The sequence below is a fragment of the Aquarana catesbeiana genome, linkage group LG04, assembly GCF_042186555.1.
Source record: "Aquarana catesbeiana isolate 2022-GZ linkage group LG04, ASM4218655v1, whole genome shotgun sequence".
In the NCBI taxonomy this organism is placed as follows: Eukaryota; Metazoa; Chordata; class Amphibia; order Anura; family Ranidae; genus Aquarana; species Aquarana catesbeiana.
In genome coordinates this window covers 83358166-83372302 of record NC_133327.1, presented here as the reverse complement: position 1 = coordinate 83372302, position 14137 = coordinate 83358166, and the positions used below count along the sequence as shown (strand labels likewise).

The following is a 14137-nucleotide window of genomic DNA, read 5'->3' as shown; positions in this document are numbered from 1 at the left end:
AGAAGAGTTGAAGCTGGCCAAATAGTCATTTAACTGGGTCATATTCATTTGGATTCTTCAGGTTCTGCCCATATATATGGATACCTATGGAAACAGTTTTTTTCCAGCTACAGTTAACGTGCTTTTTCCACAAAAAAAGTTGTACCTTTAGTGATTTATATTGGGTTTATAATAGTTGTCTTACCAGGACAAGTACAAATAGGGATCATTTGGGTACCCCTTTAAATTATTATATTGTTTTCCGTACTGTATACATTACTACAAAAAAATCTTTTCCCAGTAAGTGAATACAGATTTACAGTCACTGTATTTATGAAGGTGGGAGGCATTGCTGAGCAATGTGTTGGCACGCAACGACTTCTGTTTCTGCTACAGGTCCAAATAATTATATAATATTATTTTTAGTTTCAGTTTACAAAAAAGGAAAAATACCACACACAGATATATAGCTATTTCATCTGGATCCTTGTATTAACATGAATTTTTGGATCCTGCCAGCCTGCATGTTTATGGGAAGAACTGAAAGCCCCAAATGCAGCCCTTACCTTCAAAGGTTATTAAATGATTGTATATACAATAATAGCTTAAAATGCTTCATTTTGCAATACTCGAAGTGACCGTGTGAGGCTGCTAGGGTTGCCACCAGTCTGGGATTCACCTGGACAGTCCAGGTTTTGAATCATGTGCCCGGGTTTCAGGCAGACTGAAACACGGACACATTATTCAGACCAGGCTGTTGCTCCTCAAATAACCAAGACAGTCACACACAAATCTGTTGCCGTCCAGGAGCAACGGGCGGCTGTCTGAGGGCAGGTTCGACATAACTTGGGGAGCAGGGCAATAACGTCAGCAAGAGAAATTTGGCCATACCCACTGTTCACTGCTGCACACTATGCCCACCACCTTTCTACTCTCCTTGGGGTACCCAAAGGTGTCCCAGGCCGCTAAAGTGTTCAGGTTTGGCTTAAAGAAAAGGTGGCAAGAGGCCGCTATGAGGTCAACGATAGTATCTCTTCACTGTAAAATATACAGTTATCTGTATATTATTTGCTTGATTGTGTAACTTCTTACAACTGTCCATGCTAAGACTTGCTTCCTCTAAGACCTTTATATAGTTTCTAGCAAGAACACTTGTCATGCCTGCCTGTATTTTCGTCAAAATGAAAGTTGTGACATCTTCCAAGAAAACTTGTTTCCTGAAACATGTAACTTTAAGCTGAAATGAGATAATGTGAGTATCAAATTTAGGCTTCCAACACAGGACATGGCCTAGAAACAGTTATTTATCCAGACCACGAAGCCAGCCAGCTTCTGAGACTCACCAGCCCTGGCCCTGATTCAGTTAGTACTCCGAATGACTGTTCGAGGCTGCAATGAGTATGGCTTTCCCACAGGAATGAAGGGCGCTGCACTGAGTGTGTGCAGTACAAAACAACCTTTGGGGCTGAAGGTAAGGACTGTATAAAGCCAGATGTGTAGTATGGTTGTACTTAAAGTCTATAATGAGACTTCGTTTTTATTAACTTAATTTAGTCAGGCTACAGAAACAGCAATAAACACGGGTGTATTTTTTATTTTTTTCTGCATTATTGTGCTGCAGCAAAGGTTAAAATGCATTGGGGTTGATTTACTAAAGGCAAAAATTCAGTGCACTATGCAAAGGGCAGTTGCCCTCTGCAAGTGCAGTTGCTCCAGAGCTTATTAAATGAGGTAAGGCTTTACTTTGCTAAGAATACCCAATCACTTGCAAGGAAAATAAAAAAAAATGCATTTTTGCTTGCACATGATTGGATGATGGAAGTCAGCAGAGTTTCTGATCATTTACTAAGCTCTGGAGCAAATGCACTTTGCAAAGTGCACAGTCTTTTTCCCTTTAGTAAATCAACCCCACTGTGCTGGCAGCATGCTGGAGGTCTGGACCACTACTTAACACAGAGCACAGCTGTCTGAAACTCTAGCTTTCTGAAATCCCCATACTCAGTACTCAATCAACAGTAGTGCTTGGATAGCATGGACACTACTGATTAGGGCACTGTGCTGGAGGACCACTGGAGACGTGGACCGCTTCACTTTGCATTGACTTTACTTCACCAGTTATGTGACATCGCTTGGGACTAGTGACTGGCCAGTACACCCAAGCACTGTGACATGTGAGATTTACATGCTACCCTTAAAGTAGAGCTAAAAGAAAAACCTGTTTTTTTCTTTTTGGATAGAGTAAGGAAGGGTTATAACCCATGCCAGCTTTGTTTTTTTGCCATCTGTGCCCCTTTCAGAAGATCTTCCTCCACTTCTTGTTCCATAACCAAAACAGGAGAGGAGGAGAAATTATTCCTAAGAAAGGGGGTCCTGGTTGTCACCAGGGTCTCCAGAACTAGTGTCCCCATTGGAATATTACCCATCTATCCTTGGTCTTGTGACAACCCAGAATATGGAATTTTCCTTTAGTCATACTTTAACCGAAAGCACTGGGTATTGTTGCTGACTGCAACAGGGGCAGGAGCAGCAAGTTCAGGGGTCCTTTACAAAGATCATGTGCCTTTACCATGAGATGGTCAAAATAATGGTGTCTCGTTAACCGCAGCAGGGAAATGTCAGTTCACCAAATGGCTGTATTGTGTGTAAGACTGTGGAAATCTCAGGACTGGCTGAACAGAAAAAAAATCCTTTGGCAGGTAAAAAAACTCCCGTATACCTTCGTTAACTGCATTATTATCTGTTCAGCTTAGCTTTAATAGGCTAGCAATTCAATTTTACCAGCACCAGCCTCAGGAAGCTCTCTACAGTGTGTTAACACTAGTAATGGTTGGTGTGTTTTTTCCTCTATTCAATTATAGTGCCTCTTCAATGTAAACACCGTTATCTGTAATTTATTTGCTCTATTGGGCAACTTCTCCCAACCGTCCATGCCAAGACATGCTTCCTCTAAGAACTTTATATAGTTTCTAGCAGGAACACTTGTCATGCCTGCCTGTATATTAGACAAAATGAAAATTGTGACACTTCCCACGAAAGCTTGTTTCCTGAAACTTGTAACTTTAAACTGAAATGAGATAATATGAGTATCAGGTTTTAGGCTTCCAACACAGGACATGGCCTAAAAACAGAGTTATTTTTCCAGACCACAAAGCCGGCCACCTTCGAAAGCTCACCAACCCTGGCCCTGAGTCAGCTAGTACATAACTCACTGCCCACACCATAGAACTGTTATCTGATATTAACATAACTTGCCTCACCGCAAGTTCCTTCTACCGCTCTGCGTGGTAGTAAAAGGGAAAACCCAAAAAAAAAAATTTCTTTTACTGCCATTTACTTTGTGCTACAGAAAAAAATATATACACGTCAAAAAGGCTGCCTTATTCAAACTTTCCTGCATGCAAAATGTGCTTGGTTATGCAGCAGTTTACTAAATAAAAGAACATATATGTTCACTGAGTATATCCCTCTGGATTAAAGTGTATGAAAAATCAAAACTGATTTTTTACTTCAAAGTAACACAGACTATCTTTCTTTGAAGTTGCATGTGGTGTGGAGCATAAATGGGCTCATGGGTTTCTGCACCTGACTGCCAGGGCTAAGGATAATACAGGAGGTCTTGGAGTGAGGGGATGAGGTGCAGAGGCCTTTTTTTTTTTTTTATGTAAGCGTCCTGCTGAACAGATTACCCTATACTTTCCATCCTAGAGATGCAACAGGAAAAAAGAGGAAACCTCCCCGAAGTGATGGGCTTTACCATCTTTGACAGTTGATGATAGGTGTCCCTAAGTGAAGGTTTCCTCTCGCTTTTGTTTTTCCATCATTTTCTGTTTTGGTGACAGTGGTCACCAAAAACAATAAAGGGGGTGAATCTATGGAGCTTAACTACCTCCATCTCCTGGCCAGGAGAGGGCTCCATAGAAGTCTATGGGGCTGTATTGCACAGGTGTGACCAGGAGAAGAACACCATTAGAATGAATTGTTGTAGTAAAGGACTTTCCAGGGCTTCAATTTATAATATGGCACCATAGAATAAACTGAATTATAAAAAAATATAACGTTTATTGTACAAATATTAAAACTATTCAAACGTACCATGTCATACAACAATGGGTTCACATAAAACCACCCTATGAATACTCATACCACACTATAGCTCGATGCGTTTTAAAGACCTTATATCTTCATCAGGGGCATGTAGGATGAATAGTTCAAAGTGCTATTGAACATGAGAGGCTTTGAGCATGCAGGATGTAAGAGCTTTTATACTTTGGCTGCAGTTCTTTGGTCCCCCTTTTCTTCCTGATCATGTGGTGCACTCTAGTGCTTGATGTCCTTTAAAGTGGGACCGTCTTATATCTTATCTCCTTACCAAGATCAACAACCTAAGAACTACCAGGGTGTATATTCTCCATGTATCCTGTTTTTGCTTGATGGATCTGAGACTGTTTAATAATGACCTGTGAACATGAACTGTGGGACTAGTTGACTAGGGTAACTACTTCCTCTTCCATTTGGCACCTGGCCGTCTCTCACTGGCGTCCCTTGTATTCTATTGAATACCTCTTGGCTCTATGGTGTTCTTTTTGGGTCCCCACATTGGGTATGATGTGTGTCATTTGGCCCTTATTATTGGAGATAGCTGTAGACACCACCAGTTTTTTTAACATTTTTTTTTTTTTGTTTATAAAAGATTCCATCAACACATGCTTCTGATGAGGATATAAGGTCGAAACATGTCACGCTATAGTGTGGTATAAGTCTTCATGGATGGTTTTATGTGAAGCCATTGTTGTATGGCATGGTACTTTTAAATGGTTTTAATATTTGTTCAATAAATGTTATATTTTTTATAATTTTGTTTGTTCTATGGCGCCACATTATAAATTAAAGCCCTGGAAAGTCCCTTGCTACAACAATTCATTCTTTAGGTGCTACTACATAGGATGTGGGGGCAAGATGATACAGAATTAGCACTTTAATACCTTTCCATGGCCAGAAGAAACCTTTCGAAGGGTATGGGAATCATTTATGCCAGATGAGGGGGATAAAAAGAATCAGTACACTGTGGGGTGTATTTACTAAAACTGGAGAGTGCAAAATCAGGTGCAGCTGTCCATGGTAGCCATTCAGCTTCTAACATTAGCTTGTTCAGTTTGGTTTCTATGCGGAGCTGCACCAGATTTTGCACTCTCCAGTTTTAGTAAATCAACCCATATTTTTGAACGTGCCCTTTTTTAAACTCTTGCTACAGCACTTAGCAACTAAAAAATCTAGGACAGCAGGATATATCTTATTCCATATGCTGCCTGATTGCATTAGTCATGTTTTAAGTAGGCTTGACAAATGGGGTGGGGCCCCTAAAACACGTTGTGCCAGGCCACTGCCTGCCCACTTCTGATATCACCTCTTCCACCTGACAGCTAGATGTCCCTGCTAGCGGACATAGACGCAACAGTTTTGCCTGCCTAGCTGGCTCGGAATGGCGCTTCACCTTTCCCTACTGCTGCCTCACAGGCCGCCTCCAATTGTTTTTGTGCGTATAAGCTGGTCCCTCCAGGCTGTTTTTAAAGTGTTTCATATGTACAGTGTCCTGTTTTTTTTTTCACTTGCTACATGAGAGGATTCTTCCCAGGTCCACCACGAGAGTTGCAGGGGTTGTTGGTTCCTCATCCGTCCATCCACCCTCCATCCCTTCATCTCTTGAATATGCTCCATCTATGAACCTAAGGACTATTGTATATATTGTGAGGAGCGTTGTGTAAGCAGTGTACATTTTTGTGCACATTTTTGTGGTTATTTAAGAACATATAATGGTCAGTTTAAACACAACATGGTATTTTTACTACAGCGTGGCTTTTGCTGTTTTGTACATTCAAAAGTGAAATTTTCAGTCAATTTGCAAGGATTATCACGAGGGGTTTCACTCCTTAACATAGTGTGCGCTTCAGACTGGCACTGTGACACTGTATGAAGTGTCTGTCAATAAGGAAATGTTTTATGAGAAATAAAGGTTTTCATTAGGTAAAACGATTCTGATGATAAACTAGAAGTGCCCATAAAATGTGTTTGTAATGAAGAAAGTGAATACTTGCCTCTCCTGTTGTTCAGGTTGAAGGTCTGTCAAAAATAAAATGCTGTCTAAAGCTGCGTACACACGAGCGGAATGTCCGACAGAAAAAGTCAGACGGAAGCTTTTCATCGTCTATTCCGATCGTGTGTAGGCCTCATCTGACTTTTTTTTTTCGAAAATTCTGACGGACCTAGAAATAGAACATGTTCTAAATATTTCCGATGGAACAAATTCCTATCGGGAAAACCGATCATTTGTATGGTGTTCCGACGGACCAAAAATGACACATGCTCTGAAGCAGGTACGAAACGGAAATATATAAGTGTAGCGCTAAAGTGATTAAATTGTTTGGCGAAACCAAACTGAACAGACTAGTGGATGTGAATCACAAAATGACTATGAATTGGTTACCGTATATACTCGAGTATAAGCTGAATTTTTCAGCACATTTTTTTGTGCTGAAAGTGCCCCCCTCGGCTTATACTCGAGTCAAGCACTTTTCTGCAGCAGAAAATGATATTTTCCGAACCACCTTTGGGGCCCCATATCTCGGGTTCTTAGCACCAAATGGCCCCGAGATACCGGGCCCCAAAGTCGGTTCAGAAAATGTCATTCTCTGCTGCAGAAAAGTGCTTGACATTTTCTGAACCAAATTTGGGGCCCCGTATCTTGGGGCCACTTGGTTCTAGGAACCACAGCTTTGGATATGTTGTAGTACTATTTCCACTGGGTTTGCACACCAAATTTGGGGTTCCTAGTACCAAGTGACCTTGAGATACGGGGCCCCAAAGTTGGTCAACTGTGTCCACATCTGCAGCAATGTCATTTCAGGACCCTTTGGGTCCAGAGACCCCAAATTTTGGTTGCATCTAGGGGGCATCTAGGAACCCTTAACTACCAAGTTTGAAGTTCGGGGGACCTATGGCTGCAAATGGGCACAGTGAGGCATGCAAATGGGCACAGTGAGGCTGCAAATAGGCATTGTTGACCCTCTTTTCCACTTACAGTAGCTGCGCATTTCTCACCCTAGGCTTATACTCGAGTCAATAAGTTTTCCCAGTTTTTTGTGGTAAAATTAGGTGCCTCGGCTTATATTCGGGTCGACTTATACTCGAGTATATATGGTAATATAAATCCATAAACATTATAATTGAATAACTGAAAAAGTGAAATATTGCTGGAAAAATAAATAAATGTTTGTGAAAAAAAAAAAATATAAGGATTAATTCCGTGAAAGAGTTGAAAGTCCACAGTTTATATTAAACAAATTGAAGGTCCTAAATCACCGCGTTGGCATCCACTCTAGTAGATGAAAAAACTGGAGACACTAGTGCAGCAAAACCACCACCGAAGCAGATGTAGGCTTACCAAATGGTTTGAACTCAAGAGAACATACGTTCTATGAGTCAAACGGGCTTGTGTTATCATCCGACAACCAGGGCGTGGTCTTCCGAATCCTTTCTGACTGAAAACCCAATACGTCCCAAATTGCATGGAGAATCCGTCTGATAAAGACGAGCCCTCCGCTGTGTGGGGAAGGAAGTCCTCTCCCTCCCCCCTGCGATCACCTTCTCCTAACACCTCCACGGATTACCCTTTTCATTCTTTGCAAGTCGTTTCGCTGACAGTAAGCTCACCGCACAAAGGATAGTTGCGAAATCATACAGGTCTTTCCCCGAAAAAGCAGCATGATGCAATCGTCTAAGTGACAGCTCGGGTAGCCAATTAAAAGGCGATTTGGTGGAGCCGCAGGTTGGTGAGAGGCCGAGACGGAAGCTATTGGCTACTGGCTATTGAACTTCCTTTTTCTAGTCCTGTCGTAAGTGTTGCACGTTCTGGACGGCCGGACTTTGGTTGGACTTTGGTTTGACCATGTGTAGGCAAGACCGCTTAAATGGAATTCTGTCGGAGTTCCGTCGGCGAAACCTTCGGAGTTTATTCTGACGGCAAAACCGGTTGTGTGTACGCGGCATTAGGCCTCTTTTCACAAAAGAGATCCAATTGGGTCCGGCTGTCTGTTTTTTAGCCAGACCCGATCAAACCCTCCATTCTCCTCTATGGAGCACCGGATGTAAATGGACTTGTGTCCATGTACACCCGCCTACCTCTGGATCCGTTAAGAAAAAACAAAAAAATGAAAGGGGATCTGTTCCCCTCCGTTTGTCCAGGTCAGATCTGAGGGCAGTTGGATGTAAAGGGACAGCTGATCCGTTTACATCCAGCTGCCTATGGAGCAGAGTGGGCTGTGTCCGTGTCGCTCTGCATAAGTGGACCGGGTACAGACCTGTCATTCGGCCACTCAGCTCAGCTCAGCAGGGGATCAATGGACAGATCCCCTGCTGAGCACAACCAGATCCAGCCCCTATGAAAGGGGCTTTAAGGCTCCATTCACACTTGTGAGACTCCCAAGTTGCATGATTTCCATTGTGATTTTGATGCAACTTCATGCCACTTGATGGGTGCGATTTGGATGTGACTTTGGCAGGGGTCAAAGAGCATACATGTGACTGAGTGTGCCTCTGCAAATCAGATAACCGTTGTATTGACAACAGCGACTTTCATTCGAGTTTTGAGAGTATACATTGCAGTCTATGGCATTTAAGTAGCATGAACGTTGCACTAAAGTAGTGTAGGAACTTTTTTAAAGCTGCTTCAACTTTAGGTCGCTTAGATGTGAATGGCTTCCGTGGACAGAGGCGTTGCTAGGGGGTGGCTATTGGGGCTATAGCCCCGAATCTGGGGCCCATAGCCCCAAGTCTCTCACTGGGGGAAGCGATGCCATCAGTGGCGGATGTGGGCGCCGTGCAGATAACTAACATCTCAGCCATTTTACTTTTGTTCTGCCACTGTACTGGTTGCTAGAGCCACCCAAGATCTAGCAACCCGTGATGTCACGTAACCTGAGTGACACAGTGGGAGCCCGAGGCAGTGGTGTCGTTGGGGGGGTGGGGGCCGCCTTCCCTTCCTCTCTGTTTACATCCACACAGGAGGAGGAGGATCACGAGGGACACACCACTGTGTACAGTATATCCGTCAGCGCTGTTTTGAGGTCTGTACATTTTTACTATACAGTATGTAGGTGGACATGTGCAGGGGACTATGGGAGGGAAGAGGGGTGCCTATACTGATGGGGGGTCTGCACTGAAGGGGGGTGTCTATACTGATGGGGGTCTGCACTGAGGAGGGTCTATACTGATGGGGGGTCTGCACTGAGGGGGTTTGGCTGCACTGAGGGGGTGTCTCTACTGATGTGGGAGGTCTATACTAAGGGAGGGGTGGTCTGTACTGAGGGGGGGTCTGTACTGATGGAGGGAGGTGGTCTGTACCATGCCCGCAGCCTCTGACATCCCATGTACCATGCCTGCAGCCTCTGACATCTTCTGTACCATGTCCGCAGCCTCTGCATCACCTCTTGTATATATATATCTATCTATATATATCTATCTATATATATATATATATATATATATATATATATATATATATATATACACACACACACACACACACACACACACACACACATTTTTATTATATACATGTGTATGCCTGCCCAAGCGTATGACTTTCTTTACTTCGCTGCTATGGGCTCTAGCCCCATATCTTTAGTAGGCATAGCAACGCCCCTGTCCGTGGATATACATGTCCTGCAGCTTGTCATGCGACTTTATGTGCCCATAGAGAAAATATATACCTATGCTCATATCCCAATAGTTTGTACATGTATTTAAACTAAAATCAGGTGCTAAAGGGGTGTGACCACATATTAACACTACAAATTCTGGATGAACCCTCTGCACACTGCTACATCCTTTCCAGGAAACTATGCAATGATAAACAGGGATATTTAGGTCACAGATATTTAAAGTCGCATGACAAATCGCACAAGTGTAAATGGAGCTTAAGTCTTCAAAAATTGACACTTCCAAGTGTGTCAATCCACTGCAGTGTTTACTGGTACCTCCTGCCAGCTCCTAAATTAACCTCAGTCTCAAGTGAACAGTCATTACTCTATTAGGAAATCAGCCCTCTAGAATATTTACCAGAGCAAGAACATAAGAAGAACATGGAGGAGGAAGAACATGGTTGTCCCAATGGCCATTACTGTGGGAAAGAGGCAGTAGAAGATACATGTTTGGGGACTCTGATCTAATGGGGGTCTCTATGGGGGGCCTCTGTATTATGATAGGGGTGACACTGAGCCCTATGTACAGTCTTTCAAAGCACATACTGTATAGTGCCTTTCTACAGCAAATAATTTAGAAAATTGTGATTAACTCCATATGATTATAAATGGTATTTAAACACAAAATATATGCATAGTGTATACTTCAAAAAACATATGCCGTGTGCTGCTAAAGTATTCAGGCTTGGCCTAAAGAAAAGGTGGCAACCCTTTGCAGAACATGTGAAAGCCACCCGCTGCGAGACTGCAATAAAGGACCCCATGATGGGAGTAAAGGGCCCAGGGACCAGTGGCAACCCAGACAGCAAGGATATTGTGCCACAAATGTCTGTCAGTGTTGTCTTGTTAACTTGCTGCACATTTTCACTGGCAGGTTGTAAACTTGCAGAGCACTTGAAGCACAAGTTCTGCATAGCTCCCAACTGTCCCTGATTTCGAGAGACTGTCCCTGATTTGGAGCAATGTCCCTCTGTCCCTCTTTCCTCCTCATTCGCCCCTAATTTTGGTCTGATCTATATAGTTGTATATAAAATGCACTTTTTATCTTTCAAAAAGCGTTTCCCAGTGCTAAACCTTTTATCTAATTTCTAAATTGCTGCATTTATACATTTTAAAAGCCAATATAAAGGAATAGTAGTGATAAAAAAGAACTCGTGGATTTCATTAACTTTGTTTTGGTTAATTCTCCTTTCAGGGGGTGTGGCAGGGAGCGTGTCCTATGCCTACATACGTTTGTTAGTAGGTGTCCCTCATTCCTATCTTAAAATGTTGGGCGGTATGCAGATTGTGCTAATACTGTCCCTATATATTTTCTTCTTCTGTCCTTCTTGGCTACAGTAAGGCCCCTTTCACACTGGGGTGGGGGCGGCGTTGGCGGTAAAGCGCCGCTATTGTTAGCGGCGCTTTACCGTCGGTATTCGGTTTTACCCCCCTGCTAGTGGCCGAGAAAGGGTTAAAAACCACCGCAAAGCGCCTCTGCAGAGGCGCTTTGCCGGCGGTGTAGCCGCACTGCCCCATTGATTTCAATGGGCAGGAGCGGGGAAGGAGCGGTGTATACATCGCTCCTTCCCCGCTCCAAAGATGCTGCTGGCAGGACTTTTTTTCCCGTCCTGCCAGTGCACCGCTCCAGTGTGAAAGGGCCCTAAATTCAACCAGAGAATCGTAGGAGATGCAGGTGTTATTAAGAGGAGTCAGAGGACTCTTTACAGTTCAGAAATCATGAAACCATCTCTCTTGTTTTGTGCTCTGTATAGATAAAAACTAGATCTCCATAGAAAGCATAAGCCTTATTGACTGATAGGGAATTCCAGCGCACGTTTTTCTTAATTTAATCACATGACACAAAGGGCGGAGCTTGTACAAAAGGACATTGGCAGTCAAGTGTATCTAGGGCAGCGTGATGTCTAAATCCTGCTTGTTGGATTTCACATTTTTAACAAAGAAATGCCAAGTGGATATAAGCTGATATTATGTATGTTTACTAATGATTTTTTATCTTGACTAAGCTTGTCAATTCCATTTTTAAATTGCGGTAGAATAGGCATGCTTTAATCACAGTCTAATAACAAATGAAAGATCTTTTTTGTTAAAAAGTGAAATCTTTTTTTTTTTTTTTTGCATTAATTAATTAAAGAGGATGGAAGGAGGTTGAATTCTGTTCCCCCAGCACGTTTCTGCAGAGCCCGGATCTCTGGCATAGAAGGTGTAATGGTAGTGATAATTGAGCCTGGAAGCACGGGAACAAAGAAAGGGCCTTAGCTGGAAGTTGGCTGCGAAGCACACAAACAGCTGGCGGAATTATTTTACTTAGATGATCAGAGGGAGAAAAAGGCTATTAGCCTGGCTTTAGTGCTGCAAACATCTTTGTGTTTAATAGTGGGAGCCGTGCCTCCCTCACACACCCTGCAAATTTTCCCTTTATTCACTTAATCACTCATACTTTTCATGAGAGCCAATCCTATTTTGTCACCCAGCACCGTGTAATTATGGAGGTAATTGGCAGCGAATTCCTCCTCAATACCTGAATCCCAGGTAAAAAGAAATAAAGCTAACACCTGCCTGCACCACACTACCTTAATGGAAGTTGGAAGAGACAAACAATAGCATCAACATTCACTTTTTTCCACCTTTTTTTTTTTTTTCTTTGGACAGCTTGGTATGGGTTCCTTTGATGTATGTGCCCAATCTCTATGAAACAAAAAAAAAAAAATATGACCTAGGGCGATTACTTTTTTTTTTTTTTTTTTGCTTCTGCTAAAATAATATCTGCCTTTAGAAAAGATAAGGGTCTTTTTTTTTTCAACACTTTATTAGCTATACAAAGACATTTAAAAGAGATCAGCTTGCTGTAAGTAATCACATCAATGTGTGCTCACTGCTCATGTTTTAACTAACTTCTTTTTTGTATATCATTTGTAATTATACACTGATCAGCCATAACTTTATGACCACCCACCGTATTTTAAGTAGGTCCCCCTTTTTGCTGCATAAACAGCCCTGATCCATCAAGGCATGGACCAGAGGCGTAACTAGAACCTTCGGGGTCAAGAAACAATGAAGGGCCCCCCTGACCCCCAGCCCCATGCTTCGGGGGGCCCATGTGTCACCCCTGTACACCTGAATAGAAGGAGCGTCGGGGGCAGCATATGGAGGAACCGATCCCCTCCATTTTCTTCCTGATGCCGCTGAATGCCGGCCGGAGGTAGAGGAGAAGTAGGCTTTCAGTGAATGCAGGAAGAAAATGGAGGGTATTGGTTCCTCCATATGCCACCCCTCCTCCTATCTAGGTGTACAGGGGTGAGGCATGGGCCCACTGGAGCATGGGACGGAGATGAGTGGTAGCGAGGGGTGGTGGTAGTGATGGGGGAATGGGATGGGATGAGTGGCAGCGGTGGTGGGGGGATGGGATCAGTGGCAGCAGTGGCGGTTGGGAGGATGGGATCAGTGGCAGCGGTGGTGGTGGGGGGGTGGGATCAGTGGCAGTGGTGGTGCCAACCTCCCCCACCACCACCTCTGCCTCTTACTGATCCTATCCCCCCTCACCACCACAGGTCTGATCCCTGTCCCTCCCATCACCAGTAGGTGATAGGGGAGATAAGGATCAGATCTGTGGTGGGGGGGGTCAGTAAGAGGCAGAGGTGGTGGAGGTCGGGATCAGTTGCACTTTTCGCAATTTGTCACTTACTTTGCCAGTCGATTCCTTCCCCTTCATTATTCCTGGGCCTCCAGGGATGCTCCTGTGTCATGGGATCTCCTGCAGAGGGGAAAAATCCTCCCCCTTTACAACATTTGTGTCAGCTGGTCAGCTGACTTTCTCTTCCATCATCCGCCTCCCTCTCCAGTTATAGCAGCCTTTCCTCAGCGGCCAACTGAAGAATTGCCGGGTGGCCCCTGAGAGCGGAGTACTGGCAGGCGGGTGGGCACCTGAGAGCAGAGTACTGGCGGGTGGGCGGGCCCCTGAGAAATGGAGGGCGGGCCCCTGAGTGTGGAGAAATGGCGGGCGGGTCCCTGAGAGCAGAGAACTGGAAAAGCTCCTCCCCCTTTACAACATTTGTGTCAGCTGGTCAGCTGACTTTCTCTTCCATGATCCGCCTCCCTCTCCAGTTATAGCAGCCTTTCCTCAGCGGCCAACTGAAGAATTGCCGGGCGGCCCCTGCGAGCGGAGTACTGGCAGGCGGGCGGGCCCCTGAGAAATGGAGGGCGGGCCCCTGAGAAATGGTGGGCGGGTCCCTGAGAGTGGAGAACTGGCAGGCGGGCGGGCCCATGAGAGCTGAGAACAGGCCCCCCCACAGCGGTGGAACTCTAAGGCCCAGTCACAAGTGCGACTGCTGCAACCCTGATAGTTTCGCCACTGGCATGGACGCCACTAGACCTCTGAACGTATGCTGTGGTATCTGGCACCA

The 14137-nt window shown here is 44.2% G+C and overlaps 1 long non-coding RNA gene across 1 annotated transcript in view; it reads left to right on the top strand.

The window, feature by feature from the left end:
* Positions 1-1201: 1201 nt before the first annotated feature.
* LOC141139340 (uncharacterized) overlaps positions 1202-14137 on the top strand; it is a 96960-nt gene continuing 84024 nt past the window's right edge. Inside the window, exon 1 of the long non-coding RNA XR_012243749.1 lies at positions 1202-1450. This is a non-coding gene — a long non-coding RNA (uncharacterized lncRNA). The remainder of the gene's footprint in view (positions 1451-14137) is intronic.